Source organism: Microtus oregoni, unplaced genomic scaffold (genome assembly GCF_018167655.1).
Source record: "Microtus oregoni isolate MIOR12 unplaced genomic scaffold, Mior012 000001F_ref0000356, whole genome shotgun sequence".
Taxonomy (NCBI): domain Eukaryota; kingdom Metazoa; phylum Chordata; class Mammalia; order Rodentia; family Cricetidae; genus Microtus; species Microtus oregoni.
This window is the reverse complement of record NW_024543060.1, coordinates 75,332,796-75,353,078: the sequence shown is the minus strand read 5'-3', so window position 1 is coordinate 75,353,078 and position 20,283 is coordinate 75,332,796. Positions and strand designations below refer to the sequence as shown.

Below are 20,283 nucleotides of genomic sequence, written 5' to 3'. Positions count from 1 at the left end.
TACAAGTGTGAGGCTGATGGGGTAAAAATAAAAGTGAACAAATGACAATGGATCACTATACACACACACACACACACACACACACATCAAGGAAAGACCCCTTGTGACTGCGACATCTGAGAAGACCACTGACGAAAGGAAGGAAACAAGCTTTGTCGATAATTGTGGGTAAAAAGCCTCAGGAGGAAGAATGGAAGCCCCCAGCACGTCACATTTTTATTGTGAAAAAGCAAGCAAAAGAGGAGTCTTAGCGAATGGGTATTTGATGGCGGTAGCCAGGGGCTCAGATGACGGGACTCATAACGATGATGTTAGAGTATATGAGAATGTAAAACGCTCTGAAGAAAACTGTCTGAGAGGAGATCATGGCCGTGAGAGCTACTCGGTTGGTGTTGATTAAGAACGACTCCCTGAGAGAGGGAAAATTTCAGCTGGTCTTCATATATAATATTATGATCTTTACAAAAAGCAGTCGTGATGAAGCAAGTACATAAGTACATATAGCATCAGTTCCAGATTTACTACTTGGTTACCATCTAGTTAATACATTGAGGGAAAAAAAAAAGATAGTCAAAAATTAAAATTACCGAAAAACAATTACACCAGAAGGCTACATCATGAGTTAGAAATTTGGTTATATAGGCCAAGTAAATCTACAGATTAGCTTTACACTATGTTTTATTGTCAGATGATAATATCATATGGTAATTTGATTTTCAAGAAGGCACTAAACCCTTGCTCTTATGGTACTATACTTAAATCTTTATCTTGAATGCCAGTGATCTTGATAAGGGATGGCTAGTTTGGGGTTAGATAAACATCGGTGTAAATAGCAGTACATGTAATTTACCCCTGTGGCAGCGAAAGCTTCTGATAAGGAGATGAGCGTGAAAATCATCTCTTCCCACTCTTAAATGTCCTCAGACCCTCTTCCTGTGTTCAGAGATTGGCTTGGCCAGATTTTAATCTCTAAAACTAGGAATGACTTTCAGCTAAACTCAGGGCAGCAAAGCAGAGTGCAGCCTGTGATACTGAATACTGCCGCCTTTATAGAACCTGGAAATGCCTGGCTGTGTTAAACACTGAACCCTTTCAGGCACTTTCCTGAGGGCGCAGTAGCTTCCACTCTCCTTCACGTCCCATTTCAAGGTCAGAGTGGATAATATGCAAAGCCCCTTTAAATTTTGACCTTTGCTTAACCTTTCCCCTTCAAACCATTAAAGCAAAACTGTTTAAAAAATTATGACCCATAACATGATAATACAAAACCTTTGGTAGGAAAAAAAAAAGGAATAATTTAATTTTTCTCTGGGTCTAGAGAGACAATTCTGCACTTAAGAGCGAGTGTTGATCTCAGGCCCTAAATTTGGTTTCCTGAACCCATGCCAGCAGCTCACAACCACCTGTGACATCAGCTCCAGGGGATCCATGCCTCTGGCTCTCCTGGGCAATTGCACTTATGCGGACCTAGTCCCCACACAGAAAAAATAATGTATGTGCAATTGAAAATAAAGCGAATATTTTAAAATAAAATTCTAGGAGTTAATTAAAATTATGTAACTTACAAATCAGAGTGGTGTTCGATGACCTGATCAATAGGTTATGACCAATTTCAGTGTGTCCATAAGGCGAATTATTGTAACTTTTCTGGGTTTCCACTTGAATTAGGATAAGTTGCAAAAATAGAAATGGAAACTGCAATTTCTTGGTTTCTTTTCATCATAATTTAAATTATTGATTAAACTAGTCTTAAGTGCATTTCCTCATTTTAAAAGATCAAACTTTTGTCCTTTGAAGTTTCTACTGGGAAACCAAGAAATATTATATTATGGATTTCAATATTATGGGGGTGAAACAGCACGAGAACAAATATTGAACGTCAATGAGAATCCCATGGTGCCACAGTTTTTGTTACATTTGTTACACATTAGCATTTTCTCTTTTCTTTTCACTTTTAAAGGCATACAGAGCCCATTTCTTTATGTATCTCCAATTCAAGCCCTGGGCAACCTATAGATTTTCTAATCAACTGCATTCACCGCTTGTTAGCTTTTTTGGTTGGTTGGTTGGTTGGTTTATCGACACAGGGTTTCTCTGTAGCCTTGGTGCCTGTCCTGGAACTAGCTCTTGTAGACGAGCACGGCCTCAAACTCACAGAGATCCACCTGCCTCTGCCTCCCGGGTGCTGGGATTAAAGGCGTGTGCCACCACCACTCAGCTGCATTCACAAGTTTTTATAAAATCTGTTTTCAACTGAAAATTTCTCCTTCTCTTGAACCTCAGTTTTCTATCTTTGTTTTCATTTGGAGGGATTTTTATGGTAGAAAAAAATGAGGAAGAAGAAATATAAGTGTGATAATTTTAACTACTGTTTCAAAGATGCATGCCTGATGATCTTGGTAGAAAAAAATGGAAGGCTAAGAATGTTGTATCTCATCCTAAAGCCTCACCAACATCAACAGCCTGGTACATTTCGGCTCATAAACATTAAGTACTTGTTTACTTTAAGCAAATATTTTCTGGAGGTAGCAATAAACATTTTACAAACTATTTTTGCTGAATGCCTTTTTTGGTGTGATCCTGCCATTCATGAAATTCGTGGTTTTGTTTCGTGAGTGTACTTTTAAGAGTCGCTAAAGGCTCCTAGCCATATAGTAGAGCATAAGAAACATTTCCTGAGTAATATAAACAAAATAATGAACAAGCAATGGTGGCTTTAGGTTATCAGTTGTGTGTGCATGTGTTTGTGTATGTGTGTGTGTTCTGTCTGTCTGTCTGTGTGTCCAGAAAATGGACAGAAACAATGAAAGCCCCTGTTGTTGATATTCATAGTCTCCTCTCCATTTTCTGCACTGATCTTACTGTTTTAGTTGGTGAATGGACCAAACATTTAGTCACATCACAGAACCATGAAGACTTATCTAATGTGAAGAGCGGGCTGCAGAATCATCTGCCCCACCCCAGTCTGCAAAAATGAGCTACTCTGTGATTTTATTTTTCACAACTACCAATTAATGAATGATAGAACTATGACACAATATATGTCACAATAATGTTATATATATATAACAATTAACGAATGATAGAACCTGATAGACAGGTTAAGACAGATTTATTTTGAAAGCACTCTCTGTTGACAAAAATATCATTAAACGTCACAATCATCCCACCAATTCATTACCTCTAATCAATGGGATCAAGAAGTTTTTAAGACTGGGTTGTGCTAAGTAATGTGCTTGCTCCACTTGAAGACTTGCCTAGTGAAAGCAAATACGCCTAAAACCACTTAGAAGCCACGTGGGACTGAAATTTCTTTTGAAGTCGTACTCAGACATCTGTCTGTGTTGCACAGAAAGCCCAGAGCTCCCGGTTTAAACTAATCACCACGTCAAGAAACATGGGAGCAATTTCAAGTCCACCTGGTTCTGTTCTTTTTGTTTACTTGCTCGCTGTTGTCATAGTAACATTAATTCTGCATAAGATCTTCTAGCAAAGAATTCCCATCACCAAAAAAAGAAAAAAAAAAGGATAGATTAATAAAAGTCACAGAATGTTCACTGAAACCCCCAGGTTAGATGGCAGAGAAGTGAGCACCAACTGACAACTGCATCTATTGAAAAGCAATGGAGTGATTGGACACTGTGGATAAGGGACTAAAGGAAGTGATGCTTAAGAACAGTAGGTTGAACAGCTAGCATGAGTTCGGGAAAATGCATTTAGGGAATGGTAGACCAAACTCTTTGGTGATATCTCCGAGCAGAACATAATAGAAGGCATATTATTAGAATGATAAAATATGGACCATTAGGAAAGAAAGTGGGGCTTCTGCAGCAGGTACATGGGCCGATGAGAATGGATTGGATGAATTTCATGGGTATAGCACAGCTGTGTTCCATCCTCCAGATGCTATTAACTGTGCCAAGAGGCCTTGCTGAAAACATGGAGCTACATGAAGTGGGCTTCTAGTGGTTGAATGCAGCTCTGAGAATGGATGGGTCTCAGTCTTCTGCATTGTTACTGAGATTTCAGCTGAGTGCCATAAATTATATTTTAATCAAATTTGTTGGTGGCATACGGATTTGGAAAATAAGAAATAACTGAGCCAACAATATCAGCATTCTAAGATTGTACCTAGCTAAAATGACAGCTTACAATGAAGCAGATAAAATTCAATGTAGTTTTCATTCATTACATGGAATCAAGTCAGAATGTGATTAGATTCGTATTGATGGCACTGGTACATGACTGGGACAATCTTATTTAAGAGTTATTGATTTGGAAAATATTGATCAATTAATTTAATAAAGTCAAAACAAGCTGTGTGATTAAATCATCAAAATATTAAAAAATCAATCTCTTTAAAGTTAAATGTAAAACTGTACCAATGCTGTAATAAAATACTAATATTCCATAATCTATGGGGGATTATTTTAAGAATTAGCAAATATTATCAAATCTAGGCATCACTCTTGGTTGGTATGTTCCTCATGTTAGTGATGTTTTAGAACACAATGAAAACAATCATGCTCACAGAAAAGTTAGTCAACTGAGATACAACGGGTAACAGTAGGCCTAAACATTGTTTGTCATGGAGAGAGTTTAATATCTAGAATCCCCAACAGCAAAAGCCTGTTTAAAACTCATCAGCTGCATCAAGGTATTAACTAGAAACCTGTTTAAATATCAAGATTCCCTCTTGGAAGGAAGTACCACCCTACTCAGCTTTGAACCTCCGAGGATGGCAAAATGGTAGGACTTACTTTACTGCAATGCTTTACATATGTCGTAAAATGTAAGCCTAGTATGTGATTTTAAGACACACTCTTGTGGTGACCTGTGAGAAGGGGTTTTCTTCAACATGATAGAGATTAGCTATCGAATGCATTGCTGAATGCTGTATTTAAAGGTGAAAGATGGAACAGTGTATTTAAGTTCAAGAACAATACAAAAGATTTCACCAATAATCGTAGATAAAAGTAAGCAAAAATTCTGAACACAGAGCTGTCAAATTTTCCTGTCTTCAGAGTATTTGATTGCCAATTGAAAAGCTATTGGAAGGCATAACTGAATTTCCCAGAGATAATCACTAATCCCATGAATCAGTGCTCACACATCCAAATAGTAATTAAACAGCAATATCATATTCAAATAAAAAGCATAAAAGGTCAATGAAAAGGTAAACTACAACAACAAAGTACAATAAAAAGACAGGAATAGAAAAATAATAAATTTTGACTCCCTATTTGACATGCCTGCTATGTATTTGAGAAAGGGGGATAGAAAGAAGAAAAGACGGATGAGGTCTCTCTCAATGATGTGCGTGACTCCCAGTTAGGGTAGAAACAAACATTTAAATAGGTGAGAAAACAGTGTGACTCCGGAGAGCAGTAAGTAAAGAGAAGAATACACTGAGAGAATGAGAGAAACTTACACACTCAGTCCTGGAAGGCTGTAAGAGGACACTTCGTCAAAGCAGAAGCAGGCACTGTGCAAAGAGGAACAAGTGAGAGCAAAGATGATCATTTTAATGAGTAAAAGCAAGGGAAAGAAGAAATCAGAGCATAGTAAAAGAGGGGGATAGATGAGAAAGAATGCAGAGCGGGAGGTAGCAATACCTGCTTTAAGGACTCAAGGAGACGATGGACAGCAAAGACTGTGTAGACCATAAATGCCTATGGCAATATTATTTCCATTCATTCCCTACTCTTTTCTCCATCATTTCAAGGGCACCATGTTATTTAGGAGGCAACATGATGCTTTATAAAACTTCTGGGCAAGAATGTCCTGCCTACTTTTAAATCCTAGCCTTTCTTCTTACTAACCCCACCACATCTGCCGAAGTTGCTTAACTATTTTGAGTTTCGGTTTTCTAATCTGCAAAGTTGCAGATTGTAAAACTAATACCGAAGACGTAGATTTGTTGATTTTAATATTCTAATATGTATAAAATACTCAGTCTGAATCTGACACATAAAAAATACTCAACAGCCATCATCATTTCTTCCCTGAGCCCTGAGTCATGTGATCCCAATAAGGCAAGGATAGAAAATGCTTCCTTTACTATAGTATACAAAGAGCCTGGGGCTACACTTAGTTGGGGATTCGAAAGTTGCAGGAAGTTGTTGGGATGCTTAGATATCTAAAGGTAATATTTCCTATATATGTAACTTACTCTATACATACACTTTCCCTAAATTGTTCATTTCTTGATTGGTCATCAATGTCCTAACTCCATCATTAGGACACTTATAAGAGATGAATGACAGAATTGCTTTTCATAGCTATCACCCTAAACATCTACAATTTTCATATTTTTGTATGGATGGTGTGTGTGTGTGTGTGTGTGTGTGTGTGTGTGTGAGAGAGAGAGAGAGAGAGAGAGAGAGAGAGAGAGAGAGAGAGAGAGAAGCTCAGCACACATGTGCTGTGATGTTGCTATGGATATAAAAGGAGTTGTCACTCTTTACCTTCTACCTAGTTTGAGACAGCATCCTTCTCTTTTGGATACTATTGTTCATCATTCTCTATTACAGGCCAGCTGGCCCCCAAGCCTCTAGGGGATTTCCTGTCTCTGTTACCCATCTCATCATAGGAGTACCATTGTATATTTTGGGGTATCATAGTAATACAAATTTGTGTCCCCTAAAATTTACTGAGTTAGTTATTGTTTTGGCTTGCATAATTTTTTTGGCTTGCATAATTTTAAGCAAGAAAATGAGGCGAGGACACAAGGGGACAGATTTTTTTATTAAACAGAAATATTTCCAAGTTTGTTTCCTTCGAAATTAGAATTAGTGCCTTCTAAAACTATCGAGTCTTGTGTTCATGCACATTATACAGGCAAAAGATATTTAACAAACTTTGTTTTTTCCAAAACAGACTTATATACTCAATAATGATTTAGCGTGTGCTCTGTGGTGTTTTTCTAAATATAAGTTAGCCATACACAGATATGAAAATATGTACTAAGAAGATGAGAAGAAAAGCTAAATGTGATTTTTTTTTGCTCCCCCTTTTTAAAGTAGCTATTTAGTTTTAAAGGGACATTTGATTTTCAGAAGCAAATGTGGTAGCTCATAGAAGAAGGTCTGGATCCAGACAGCTAAGTCTCAGTTCAGTCTCCCTTTCCAATCATAGTCATGGACAGCCACCTCGTTATGCTTATGAGCTATGCATGCTGGGTGAGTTTGATCCTCTTGACACAAGCTAGAATTTCCTGGAAAGAGGGTAATTCAGCTGAAGAATCACTGTTTCTAGATTGGACCGTGAGCCTGTCTTGGGGCATTTTCTTAATTGACAATTGAAGTGGGAGGGCCACCTGTAAGCAATTGATCTTGTATTATACTATTAGAAAGTAAAGTGAAAACTGGCTTGGAGGATACACCCACTTTGGGTACAGGCATGAGATCTCTCGTGTAACTAAAGCAAGGAGAGTATTTTAAAATGTAAGCCATGTTTGCGTGTAGTTTTTAAAGCAGATCAAGAGAATATCTTAGATTTTGTGAAACAAAAATCTTTGTAAAATTATAAAGAATTAAAGAGTAATAAAGAGAGGTGTGTGTGTGTGTGTGTGTGTGTGTGTGAGAGAGAGAGAGAGAGAGAGAGAGAGAGAGAGAGAGAGAGAGAGAGGGAGGGAGAGAGAGAGAGAGAGAGAGAGAGAGAGAGAGAGAGAAAGATGCAAACCATGAAGAGCAAACCAGCAACCAGTGTTCCTTCATGGTCTCTGCTTCAGTTTCTGCCTCTAGGGTCCTTCCTTCCCTTGACGTTAACCATACAAGCTGTAACATGAAGTAAATCCTTTTCTTCCCAAGTTTCCAAGTTTCTCTGGGGTCATGGTGTTCATCACAGAAACAGAAAGAAAACGGGAGCATTATGTATCCTCGATATGTTTTTCTGCAGTCCTCTTTATTTTCTTTGTAAAGCTGATGATAATGAGACTCCATCTCATTAAGATGTGGGGAAAATGAGCTGAGAATACAGACACCAACAGGTGTACATATGCAAGTGCTCAAATGGAACCATCCCTACAGAAAACGCTCAACAGCTAGGGGTATCCCCCAGCTCCTCCTTCCAGGGTCATGCTTACTTCCCCAGTGCAATAAGTATAAAGGCTTGAGATTTAGGTAGATGTGTATTTGTCCTACAGCTCGGCTGCTTACTGTGTTTATGGACGTGGAGTGGTGCTTAATTTCTGAATGCTCTATCTTGTGTCCCTGTATAAAAGCAATGACGCCTACCTTTACATGGTCATGCATTTCTTTGGTTCTGTTTTCCTTCACATAGCCATTCAGGAAAAAGGCTACAGTCTTATAGCTGGCAAGTCAAGAGTTCATTATAGTACCTGAAGAAGAAGAGACACTTGGCAGATAATTTAGAATGATGCATTTTGAGTCGTATGGCCATAGGTCATATACATGATCACTGATGGCATGTCAGGCATTATTCCTAGCTCTTTATGAATTTTATTATGAATTAAATAAGTCGTCAAACAAACCTGTGAGGTAGGTGGAATTGTTATTTTGAAGAATCAGGAGTTGAGGCACAGAGAGTATTGTAGTTCAGCTGGATTGATTCTTAATCCCTTGGGTTTGATGGCTATGCTACATTGTCAAGAACAAGTTCATAGGTCCGTAACATTCACCGAGGAACATGAACTTGTAAGGAAAAAATAGAGGTAGCAATGCTTGCAAAGGCTTCAAAAGGGAGACAGGGCAGAGGAACACAGGAGAGCATAGAGCAGCCACAGAGAAAATAAGAGCAGAGATTTGCTCTTTACTTACAAAAATATTATCTATTACAACTAGGAGAGATTGATTTAAATCATGTATTTTAAAATTGTAACATGAATACTTGAAAATAGCTGCTGGTTAATACATGATTGTGCTTGCCGTTTACGGCAGTTATTCTTCGGGTGAAAAAGAATCTACTAAGAGAATTATAGGAATACACCAGCAATATCGGGTGTATTTCTCCTAGACTGTACCAATGGAGCAAGAGATGGTGACAACCTTCAGATGACCTTTCAGTCATCTTTAATGCACAAAAAATTCATATTTTGGAATTTGATAGGTTCTCAAAAAGGTTTCAGGGCCCCAAGTTCTCTTTTCCCTGTATCTGTTGCCTCCCAGCAGGAAAAGGAAAAGGGATTTGGGGATATATCACTACCTGAACTGCATGCTTAAGAAGGAAATTGTAGCGTCTATTTTTCCCAGCTTCCAGAGTAGTTCTGGGTATCCTGAGGTGCATAAACACACCCTGATTACCCATCATTACTGAAAGACATGCTCTGGGGTTATAGTATGGATTTCCTTGGCCCAAGTTCTATACAGTCCATCATTCAACGTGGAAGAGGTGTTCTACCTAAGTCAACTTTAAAGGAATCTGAAGCATCGTTCTTCTTGTGTAGTCTCCTTTGGTTGCTTGCTTTGGTTTTCTGAGACAGGGTCTTATTCTGTAGGCCAGACTTGTGTGACACTCACTGTATGCACACTCACAGGCTGGCTTCAAATTCATAGCAATCAGTCCTTTTGCTTCTGCTTCCAGAGTGCTGAGAACATGTGCACGATCTGCCCTTTAAGCTAAATATTTTCATTAACCATTTCCTACTATGCTTGTGAGATTAATATAGTTTTCTTCTGTGCTACGGCATCTATTTTCTAACAAATGAAATTTGACTAAGTGAATAGTGGAACATACCATAAATAAGACAGGAAAGCTGAAGCTATAACACAGATGGGATGTTGACAGTTATTTTGAAAGGTCAGAGGGAAGTTCTGCATTTCCCAGTTTCAATGTATTTTAGTGAGTTGAGGTTGACAGTCAGAAGCTCTGGCTGAATGTTGCATTCTGTGGCCACTTGAACATCAATTTCTTCTATTGTCAGACATCTAAATACTGCCAATTAGGTGTACTAAAGATTGCTATCACTGTGGAAATGCTACAACGACAGACTGAAAGCGTTTTCTTCCTTAAAATGTGTATGTTGAAGGCATATTTGCCAATGTGAATGTGCTCCTGGCTGGAATTTGAGGAGGATTATTTGGTTTATATTATGTCAGGATGGTGGGGTTCCCATTTTTGGACTGCTGTATCTATAACAAGACAAAGACTTTTCAGTATCTCTCTTTCTCTCTCTCTTTCTCTCTCTCTCTCCCTCCCTCCCTCACTCCCTCCCTCTTTCTTTCTCTCTCTCTCTGTGTATATGTGTCTCTCTCACTGTTTCTCTATCTTCCTTATTTTTCTTCCTTCCTCCCTCCTCTATTTTTTCATTCCTTCCCTCCTTCCTTCCTTTTATCCCTTTCTTTCTTCTCTTTTTCTCCTGCAATTTTGTTATAGCCCCCTCTGCTTCACCTTCTTTTTATCACTCTTCTTTTCCCTCCGTTTTCCCTCCTGCCTACTCTCCTCCCTTTGGACACCCCCAGAAAACTCCTGTGTAAATACAGAGGATCATCTTCCTGTCAGACCTGCCAGAACCTTCATCTAGGAAACCCCAGGCTCCATCGAGAACCAGTTCTTCACTCTTTAAGAACACTGTCTGTGCTGTTTGATTACAGTAGTCTGCTTTGGCTCATTCAAGCACCTGCAACACGATGCCAAACGCTGGTTACTCTATGAACAATAGACATCCATTGCTCACAGGAGCAATCTGGAGGCTTTCTCAAGTTCAAGGCACCAGTAGAGTGTTTGGTTCTTGCCATTTCCTCACAGATGGCATTTTATTTTTATGTCCTCCCTCAGTGGAGCGCTGCTGCTCTGTGGAGTCTCTATTTTTAGGACACGGGTCCTGTATATGAGGGCTCTTGTGGTTGTGACTTTGTATCCCCAGTCTTACACCTCCTAATACCATTGCACTCATGACTCGGTACAAAAATACAACTTTTGGAAGGATAGATGTCGTCAGAACGTGACATGGAGAGAGCTAAGACAGTGTTCTCCTCTTTCTGTGAAAGTAGCCTCAGAAAGAGTCTTTCCTACTTAGCTGAGCAGATTAGCCATGGCATGACGATTTTACATGTATACATGTTAAGATATACATTCTTGCCTTCACACGTTCCATCCTGGGCTTAGAATTACCCACCATACACATTTCGGGAAGTTGCTTCTCTGGAGCCACTTTCTGCTATTTTCAGAGCTTTAAAAGAAAATGCACAGAGTGTCTCCTCTAAGAAGCTTCCCTGGGGACAGCTTATGTAGTTTAGTTTGTGGAGCTCTTGCCTGGTAGCCATTAGGCCCTGAATTCAAGCCCCACATCCTACCTCAGCACTGTGAAATAGGAGAAGACGAAAGCAATGAAGGTTCTGCATAATTGTGCTTTGACTTGAAAGGTTTTACTTTTTGTAAAGACAAATTCCTTGGATGTAAAATAGTTCTGACCCTGGTTGGTTTCCCTATAGGAATTGACATTTTACTAACGTATAATCTCCTGATATTTACTTGGTACCATTCATGTGGGTAGCCCTGGAATCTAGAGTGGATAGTATAAATTTGTCTAGGTTTTTCTTTTTCTTTTTTTTGTTTGTTTTTGTTAGTTTTTGAAGACAGGGTTTCTCTGTAACAGCCCTGCCTGACCAGGAGCTCACTCTGTAGACCAGGCTGGCCTCAAACTCGCGGAGATCTTCCTGACTCTGCTCCCCATCCCCTGCAAGTGCTGCGACTAAAATCATGTGCCGCCACTGTCCAGCTTAAGTTTTTCTTAAAATAATGTTACTATGCATACTGTACTTCCAATCCCTCCTTCCTGTAAACTTCAGCTCTAGATCACATATGATTGTGACTTATAAACGCTGTCTACATTTTCAATGCTTGCAAATTCCAGAGACTGTTTCATGATACACGGAACTGGATTGTTTCCATTTCGCTGCCCACGTGCAAAGCTGCCCTGTAACCGCACTGTGTTTCACCATTCATGCTTGTCTATGGCTGATTTTACACACCAGCTGATACACAGACAGGAAAGTCTGTCAACCTAAACTGTCTTGATGTTCAACAGCCCCTGCTTTTTAAGGAGTTAAGGAAAAAAGAACAGAACCAGGTGGTTGTGGCTCACATCTTTAATCTAATCTCAACACTCCGGAGGCAGAGGCAGGTGAATCTCCAACTTCCAGGCTAGCTTGGTATACAGAGTAAGTTTCAGGACAGCCAGGGCTACACAAAAAAAACCTTTCTCAAAAAGAAAGAAAGAAAGAAAGAAAGAAAGAAAGAAAGAAAGAAAAGAAAGAAAAGAAAGAGGGAGGGAAAGAAGGAAGGAGGGAGGGAAGGAAGGAAGAAAGAAAAAAGAAAGCAGAGAAAATGGAACCTAGAAAGAAAAATGTATTTATTTACTTTCAATTTAGCCATTTGTGGAGATTTACTCTCAGCCTTCAGTATTAACCATGCACCTGTCACAGAGGGTTCCTGTCTTCCTGCCACCTACCTATGTTTAGGAACAGATTGTGGTTGCTTGTTGTTTGGCCCTTACTAGTCTGGTGGAGGAACAAAGAGCCTCCCTGTAGGAAAGGCCTTTCATGCTGAGTCTCCCCTTGGAACTTCCTTAACTCTGCTTCTTCTTTGGCTGCCCTTCATAGTTCCTCTTGGGTGGGGTAGTTCTCGGCCCCTTCCTACTGTGAGGAGGCCTGTCGCAGTATTGACATGGGATCTGGGACATTGGACAATGTTGGGCCCCCTCCTTTTCACCTCCCTCCTGGGACCACTTGATTCTCTCTCATCCTGGTTGTAGTGCATGTTCATCAGGAGTCTTCTGTTGGTGCCCTTTCTTACTCAGGGAAAGGTCATGGAAACAAGATTTTTAAGGGTCTGCCCTTTGAGAAATGAGATAGTTTACTATCTGGGTTCACATTTGGATTACTATCAATTTGTGTTTAAAAAAAAACCCTGAGTTTTTCTTGCCTATTTGTACAGCTCTGAGGTCTCTTCCTACCACACTGTGCCTCCTTTTTGTATGGAAAGGTTTCTGTATTCTTCACTATTACATTTTGAAAATGCACCCCATTCTCTTTAAGCCATAATCTATCAACAAGTCATATAGTTAAAACGTGTGTTTTCTAGCTGAGAAGGCAGAGCAAAAACATTTTTGATCTCAGATATTTATTTTCACACCTGAACCACTGTTTTGATATGTAGACTATTTATGTTGTTTCGCTTGTTTCAAATTAAGATCCAATCTAGACACTAATTTAGGTATCTATAACGTGGCAGGCTGAGTTATCACAGAAGCTCTCCCATTACAAATGTTGAGGTATGCCAGATAAATTTCAACAACCAAAGCCCAATCATCTCCACTTTAGAATACAAATGAATTTAGAATACAAATGACCTCACAGATGAGCCACAAGACGTGGAGGTAAGATGGTAGATCTAGACTGTTGTTTAGCGAAGTGTAGTACATAGCATACGATCTGTGTGATACCCATTGCAGTGCAGGAAACGCTTGCTCAAGATACGCCCATCAAAGGATTCCTAGGCTAGAGTAGATAAGAGGGAACATCTGGCTACCCCAGGTTCTGGCAAGTGTTCCCTGCAAAGAGCCTTTGTCAAATATGTGATCACAGCTGAAATATCTATACACATGAGGTGAACAAAGCATGAACAAGAGTCAGTGCCTGGAAAAACAGCACATGAACGAGCCTGTGGCACAGGCAGAGGCAACAGAAGTTCAGAGCAAAGACTGCTAAAAAAAATTCAAAGTCAGAGGTATAAATATACGAATGACTAAAATATGTACATTCAGAAATAGAAGGTGTAAAGTAAGTGCATAACGTTGAAATAATCACAGATAAAATTGAAAAGGGCGCATGAGTACACACACCGACACACACATGTTCTCGAACATGCCAGTGTTCATACATACCGCACACAGAAGAAAAAACTAATGCCAAATGATATTTTAAATTCGCAATTGTTAAAGTTTTAGAAACTTCAAACGGTCTCTGTGTGTGATTTTATTTTGTCTGTACCCTCAGCCAGCTAACGAGGTCATCTTCAGAGCCAAGCGCACTTTAAGCAATGGTCCACTCCAGCCTTTTCTTTGGAATGACTTGACCGTAAGCACAGCTACTATGACTTTAGTGTTAAAACTGAGTGAGCTACGGTTAGCTTTCATTTTTTCTGAGACTCGGATCTGTTCTGTTCATGCTGTCCCTGACATTGGAACCTTCAGCATCATCCTCCTGTCCACCATCCTTAGTGTGGCCATTCTGCAGCATTTTCCTCCAACTGGGCTGATAGCTCCGTCTCCAGCATCCCTTGTCATCAATTGTTAATGGCAGCATTTTCAGTTCCTTTCACATATAAACATATTCTTCTCTCTCTGAACTTGCTGTTGCCCAGCTTAGAGTTCCTTTTCTTCAGGAAAATACCTTGTTTTAAAGTTCACTCTCTGTCTTGAAATGTCATCCCCCGAGTGTTTTCTACCCAATGTAAAGCTGTCTCCTCCCTCCCCTGCTGCCATTCTTTCTTGTCTGTTCCAGCTTCGTTCATTTCTTGGAATTGTTATGAATTTATTGTGTTAGTTTCTTTCCTCATTTTTGTGAGAGTATACCTATCAAAAACAACTTAAGAAAGCAATTTTTTATTGTGGCTCTGTCTTGGTGTTAAGTCCATATTAGTAGGAGCTTGAGACACCTGGTCATAGTGTGTCTACATTCATCAAGCAAAGAGCAATGAATGCTATTCATTAGCTCATTTTATCGTTTTCATTCAGTCCTAGACTCCGGTCCATAGAATGTTTCTGCCTACTTTTAGGATAGGTCTCACCAATGCCTAGAGCCTAACCTAATTTAGATAGTCCCCTACAGGCATTTCCACAGACTTGCTTTCTAGTTCATTCTAGATCTTGTCAAGCTGACAATCAATATTAGTGATTATACCATGTGCCAAGTATTTATTTTTATTTCTACCCTTTTCTCCCTTCTACTTTTATCTCAAATGACTAAACAACCATCTGGCACACTGTAGAGGTTTAATAATTTTTTTTAATTAATAAACTATGATCTGGGCATTGTAATTCGTGTTTAAGGGAGGAATCCTCTCCTTCCTCCTCCTTCTCCTCTTCCTTCTCCACACCATCCTCCCTCTTATTCTGTAGAAAATTCCAACGTGTCTTCTTAGCTTTTAAGTTTCAGTCTTATCAAGGAATCAGAGCCTTCTGGCCTATGCTTCCATAGTCCCTTCTAAAATGCTTTTGTAAATTCATTCCATCAGCATTCAAGAAATAATGAGATTCCAGCATGTTGAAGTGGTTGTGCTGGGTTCTAATGTTATAGCAGTAAGTGCGGTAGACGCAGCCTGGATGTGTTTTCCAGTGGGGGAATGGTGAGAGACTCCACACTTTCTATAGTTGTGGCTGGTCTGAGGTGGTGATAAGGGTTGAAGAGAATGAGTGTGGGAAGGGGAAGCAGTTGAGGTCAAGGTTTCCTATTTTAAAGACTGTGTGTTCGTCTCTCAGATACTGAGCCATGAGAAGAATTTTGTGGGAGAGTTTCATGATCAACTGATGCTTTCATAATCTCACACCTATGTTTGGGACACGGGCTAAAGCAGAGAAGAAAGGTATTAAATGGCGCATTGTTGAAGGTGATACTAATGTTAAAGGTAGCAGCAGAAAAACAAAATAGTGTCCTTGTTTGGACATATTCAGAAGACAAAGCTAGCATGATTTGAGGAAAGAGAAGATGTGGAATGTGAGAGGAACAAAGGAACCCTGGTGAATCAGGTTTCTAGTCTGTGAATCTAAAAGAATGAAACCACATCTTACAGACTGGAAATGACATAGGTGGGGAGTGGCTTTAGTGTTGAGCAACATGCATTTTGAACACGCTGAAACATGTATAAAATATCACGTTGAAGAGTCTGACTTAGCAGCTCTATGCAGCGTTCTGGAACTCAGGAATGTCTGGAGCAAAGCCATAAATGCAGGAGTTATCAAAATATAGATGAAATTTAAAACCATCTGGAGAATGAAAGGATGTAAAGTTTGCGAGTTTATTTCTGAGCAGTTCAAACATATATAAATTGGAGAGATTGTCCAGTGGGAAAGCCAAGATAGTGGGAATGAGAAACCAAACACATGAGTGTTTTAAAGAGATTGGGAGGAACGATGCCAACTAGATCAATTATTGATCTAGCAGTGTAAAGGTCAGTGATGGACTACCATTTAGTTGAAAAGGTATATAGTGACTTCATTCATGTGAGGTAACAAGAGTTGGGAACACATATGTTAGGGAAAAGATAAGGAACTCATTAGAATATGCTCTTCACAAAGATCAGAGAATAAAGAAAGCAGCTAGATGAGAAATAGTACTAAGCCAGCTTAAAATTCCTATCTGTAATAGTGTTAAGAGCTGTATCTTGTGGTAATAACTATGTCTGTTCTCTTGGGTATGAGACCTACCCCAAAGCAGAGACTCACTTACATAAATTTGGACAAATAAATATAAGTTAAAATTATGATCTAGAATGTTTTAGCTATGAGATGGTTTCCTTTACATTTTCTTTTAAATTGGACAAGAATATAGATGATAGATAGATAGATAGATAGATAGATACATACATACATACATACATACATACATACATACACTGGTGAAGAAATACAATCACAGGTCATATGATTTTTCTGTAACTAGTTGCCAATCCTCCAACTGATCCAGTTATGTAAGTGCTATACACCATCACTATTTTTAAAAAAAGCATGCAGTTTGAAAATAACTTATTAAAGGTCTTCAAGAAAAGTAGCTTCCGTCAGCTATCAGACTTTTTTAAATCAGAGATAAGGACAAGGAGTGTGTTTTTCTTTCGTTTGTTTCGTAGGATTTGCTTCACATTTTCAGAGCATCTGTACCTGCTCATTAAAAGAGATTGCCCAGAGTTCATAGTTATGTGTGAAAAGTCCATCCATTACTGAGCTACAGTGCACATTTATTTAATGGAACGTTTTTATACAATATGATACTGGGAAGTTGTAGTATAACAGATGCTAAGCAAGGCATCTGGGGAGCTACAGTCATGAATGAAATAAGGAAAGACATGCTGAAATGCTGGTTCATTGACTAAGTTTCTTTGATGGAAATTAGCTGGTACCATAATTGGGCAGGGAGTGAGATACATGTTTGCCAGTGAATTTGAACATTGGTGACAGAGTAGATTAACGGTATGTGAAGAATCGAAGTTTTTACAAAAATTACCCTGGGAGATTTTGTTCAAGGAACATCACTGAACAGAAATATCTATAATAAAATAAATTAGAAAAGAGTTCTTTTTCTGAAATTAATAGATGTGTCTTTACCCGGTGAGACACTTTCGTATGTCTCCAGATTGTATTCAGTATGCAGACAATGGGACACTGTTTAATGAGCTCAATTATTCTTTTAATTATCAGTGATTTCAACCATTTTCCTGGGGTATCCAGATGACCTGGCCAGACTTTGAGAAGTCATGAGAATCAGAAAGAGAGATGAGCTATTAGGAGATGTGAGACTGATTAATAAATGGTGAAAATATTGATGGGAAAATCTCAAAAGGAAACCCATTGCTTCACGAAGTTGATGAGGTTAGTTTAGTACTGAGTGAGCTTCAGAAGCAGGGCATAAATTATCAGGGCTTTTACCAAGGAACACTATTCAAAACTGGGACAAAAAGTAAGAAGCATAAATATCACATAGTATGTGTTGTTGAAGAAAAAATATATCAATATGAAGTTTACCTTCAGATCTTGAGAAGTAACAGCTCTATACTCCTTAAATACTTAAACGTAAGTATTTTGGGCTTCCTAGGCATATTTTTTAGTATTCAGATTAAGATATATAAAGAATTCCATATGCCATGTCAGTAAAGTGAGATACCTCCTCCTAAACCCTTGGCACACTCTAAGCACCTGCTCAGTCAGTGTGTGCAACAAAGCAGAGGTTTGCCTCACCGTTTGAGCTCGCTCTCCCATCCTGTGCTAATTGCATGACAATCCTCCTTGTGAACACCTGAATTCCAATTCTAAATTAGCCATCTCCTCTTCCCTCCGTTCTCCAGGGCTCATGCTCTATGCCACCCATTTCAAAGCGACTTGTGCCTAGAGCCCTACCTGTCAGCAACTGCAGGCATAGGCAAGGCCAGGGGTGGGTAGTGGCTGAAAGACTGGAGTGTTATAGTCAGAAATTGTTTTGTTTTTTTTTGTTAATTCACACAAACTGAGATGAAATGAGATGCAACACACAATGTCCTTTTGTTGTATTTAAATTTACTGCATAATTATGCCTACCTGCATGTCTGTTCGGAAAATACGTGTAGCAAAACATGCAGATGCATTCTCAAGGTCAGAGTTTGGAGTTTGGAAGAGAAATATGGAGCCAGACGGTAAGCTCATAGGAAAATTAAGTCAGCCAGCTTTCCCCAGATGGTCACCTTTATACTGTATTTTGTAGCTTGTGAATTAGGCACCTGTGTTTTCTTCAATGCACTCCCTGCCAGGTGAATTCTTGCATTTGTCATTTTAATTGCAAATAAAAACAATAAATCCTGATGCTTTTTTTTGTCTCCAAGAAACTTATATTTTTGTTGGCTGCTTTTGATCAGAATGAAATCATTATTTTAGAGTCCCTTAAATGCCTGTTTGAATTTTACAGTTTATTCATGGATATAATTAAGACAGAGACATAGTGAAGAAACCTACATCAATAGTTTCATTTTGCCCTTCTCTAGAGGCTGACTTAAGTGGCCTCTGCCTATGAGACTTTTGCAATCTTAAGTGAGCTATTTATTTTATTTAGAATAGACATTTTTTAAAATACTATTAACAATGATAAGAATAGTTGTGCGGATTCCATATCTAATTGGTTTACACAATTTCTTGGAATGCATTCATCCAAGCATTGCATTGGGTGTTTCTCCCCACCTACATCTCCATGCGTGAGAAAAATATACTTCCTTTTTATATAAACAATGCGGTAAGCAATGTGTTTTTCTTAGTCTGCTTTCAAACTTGTCTGGCATTTGAGTTGGCATTCTATTATTGAAATGTCAGATGAAGATAGGAAGCCAGCCCTCCCATCCGGGTTTACTAAACCAGCACAATGCCTTTCTCTTTCTTTTGCATCATGTGAATTAATAAGTGCTGATACATGATTCATGCATGCAAGAAGAGTCTCCTAAGAGACACATAGTACATTTTTCATCCCTATCTGCTAGAGTCATCCTCAATAAATGTAGCAAAATTATAAATGCACTGATAAAATGTGATGAAGTACTGGTACACAAGTTTAAATATCCAACTTAGGTACCACTAAGATAAGTTAAAAATAGTAAGTTATAGCGGGAATGGTTTATGTTAATGTCACTTGAATATTAATGCCTTCCAAATAAGGTTTATGTATGAGTAATTTGTCTTGTATTTTAAAAATGAATTAAGTAGCGGGATCTTAGTTATCTTGCTCAAAAGATAAAACAAATCTAAGATGATTTTAATCTCCCCCCAAATGAAATAAAACCAAGCTATTTATTATAAGTTTAAAACCTTATTGAACAAGCCATTGTAAGTTCATTGCATTTGCTTATTTATTTTGAGTGAATTAGAATGTAAATGGCTCATAAATTTGAAGAGCTACAAGTATAATTTGAATGGCATTTAGTGGTTTATAAGTGAAGCTTTTCCTCATCAGTCAAGAAAATATTAAATTACTTCACAGTAGAATAGGTGTCCGCATTTACATCTAAATATTTTATTTATAAAATGTAAAATTAACTACACAATCTTGCTGTCTTTCTGACTACCAAATGTGAAGCTCCTGGGACTTTCTTAAAATGTTTGTAAACCATCTAATAATTTTTATGCTTACAAAGGCTCAATTATGATTACAGAGCTACAGAAAAAATATTGAATAACACATGTTGATTGGCACTGGATGAGAAAAGTGCTCAAAATGTCGCTTTCATTTTCGAGACAGGCGCTTTCATTGACTCATTTATTTATTCACCGTGTAATGGCTTGAAGCTGAGTCACTAAGAAAATTAAAGTATACTCTTGGTTATTGTTCTCAAGAAGTTTATAAGGTAGAAGATAGTTATTCATCACCTAATGATGACTACAAGTGTTAAATTACAACCATGAGAGCATGTGAAGCCAAAAATAGGTGGTATTAGGAACGAACTAAGGCACACATTAGCTAATATAAGTTGGGTGGATTTATGAAAGTAAAATTGAATGATGGGGATAGGAATTACACGGAGGAATTGTCCCAAAGGAAGATCTAAAAAAAAAAAAAAGGAGATGAAGAAGAAAGAGGTAATGTTTTTCTTAAT

The 20,283-nt window shown here is 38.5% G+C and overlaps 1 protein-coding gene across 4 annotated transcripts in view; it reads left to right on the top strand.

The window, feature by feature from the left end:
* The window catches only part of Lin7a (lin-7 homolog A, crumbs cell polarity complex component), a 132,012-nt gene that overhangs the window by 4,033 nt on the left and 107,696 nt on the right, over positions 1 to 20,283 (top strand). The gene's annotated exons all lie outside the window — the stretch shown is intronic.